The sequence below is a fragment of the Bidens hawaiensis genome, unplaced genomic scaffold (genome assembly GCF_021521415.1).
Source record: "Bidens hawaiensis isolate Kalapana, Puna unplaced genomic scaffold, B.hawaiensis_p1.1 tig00015874_1, whole genome shotgun sequence".
NCBI lineage: Eukaryota > Viridiplantae > Streptophyta > Magnoliopsida > Asterales > Asteraceae > Bidens > Bidens hawaiensis.
The window spans coordinates 289,491-291,704 of NW_027492421.1; positions in this window are offsets into that span (position 1 = coordinate 289,491).

The following is a 2,214-nucleotide window of genomic DNA, read 5'->3' on the forward strand; positions in this document are numbered from 1 at the left end:
AATAGTGTGCATTGCATATATGTAAAAGTGTTTGTATTACATAGAATACAACACTACTACACAGAATACAACACTATTGCACATATTTGATACACACTATTGTATATATGCAATATAAGACTAACACAAACATCGAATACACATTAGTACGTATGTGTAATACAACATTAACGCACATGTGCACCACATCGACTTTTATTTTATTATTTTTTTTTCCATATAATACAACACTACTACACATATACAATACACAAATATTGAATATATGCAATAAAACACTATTAAACTCAAAAATACATAGTAATACACATGTGTAATACAACGTTATCGCACAGTAATACGTATGTGCATTACAGCGGGTTTTTTTTTTGTTTTTTTTATATTTTTCGAGTGAAATATAAGAAAATATAAGAATAATGGCTAAAACAGAATTTTGAAAATATTTTTTTATTTTTAATTAAAAATAATTCTTTAAGAGTTTTTAGGAGTTTTTTAATTTTCTCTCTAAAGGTGAGTTTTCTCTTGATCCTCACTCTCTCTCTCTATATATATATATAGGATCAGGATCATGTGAGAACCTTTTGGGAATTGAGAACTATGCGAACCATTTTGGACAACAAAAAACCCAAAAATATAAAAAATCATAAAACAAAAAAAACACAAAAATAAAAAAAGTAAAAAAACCAAAATTCTTATTTATCATCCTGGTTTCTAAAAAGAAAATTCTCGGTTTAGCTAAATACATATATGTATAATATGTACACATGTGTTTTTTTATACACATATGTATAATTTAAGGTAAATGATATTGTACATATATGTACATTACGTAAACTAGAGATTAAATGAAAGTATATATATGTGTATAGGTATAGTATGAATTAAAAAGAATAACGAAAAAAAAATTTCTCAGTTTAGTTAAATTATGCATATATGTACATATATGTACACATATGTTATTTTATACACATATGCATAATTTAAGGTAAATGATAATGTACATATGTGTACATTACGTAAATTAGAGATTAAATGAAAGCATACATACGTGTATAGGTATACTACAAATAAAAAAATTTGGTTTTTTTTAATGAAACCAGAATGAAATATAAGAATTTTGGTTTTTTTACTTTTTTAAAATTTTTTGTTTTATAATTTTTTAAATATTTTTTTAGAGATTTTTTTTGTGGTTCAAAATGGTTCTCAAAGTTCTCAATTTGCCAAGGGTTTTCTTATGATCCTTACCCTATATATATATATATATATATATATATATATATATATATATAGGATTTTTTAAATCTATCTGTGCCCCTGAAAAAAGTGTCCTGACCGGACGCCCACATTGCCCACCCTCAAAGCCTCCTTGCAAGACGGGTAAATGCCATTAAGAAGATAATATTCGCGTTTGTATTGTCTTCCTTTGACCACAAATGGGCACCTTGGTGCAGTTCCATTATGCATTTCGTTATTGAATAATGAGGATTGATGTAGAATGTTGATATCACTGTTTGAACTGTGATCGCCAAAGTATGAACGCCAAATCCACAAATCATTCGATGCCAACGCTTCAAGCATGAATGTTGGTCGTTTATGATCACCTCTCATAAACTGGTCTCGTAAACTTGTCGGGCACATTCTCCAAAAAAATATGTACAATCGATGCTACTGATCCTTGGAAGCCTCTATCTAACTTCATGTGTGGCATATTAACATGCAATGTCGTGGCTAGTTGGCCTTTGTAGAAACTTTATGCCGTATAACTTAATAATCGCATTGCAAAAATATTCTAGGCATTCACGTGAAGTTCTATCAGACATAGCTAAATATTCATCATATTCGTCGAGAACATTAACGGTTGCTAGTTGATGAATCACGGATGTGCATTTTTGTAGCAGCATGAAAGTCATTTTGTATCCCCCGTCGTTACCTACTTAAAGGCGTTCAAATTTGGCATTTATATCTACCATAATTTTAAAAATAATTCTTCGGATGAATGAAATCTCGCTTTAAATGTCGTAGCATTGTACTTTGTGTTTTCAACAAAACCCACCCTATGTAACCCAACGAATAATTGATTCCCCTTCAAAGCAACCTGATATGCTAAAAGTAGTCTAATAATTATTAACTAAATTAATCCAATCTAGACACTAAGTAATACTCTAGCCTCTCTAAAACTCGACTAAACTATTAACTGGCAAGGGAACCAATCGA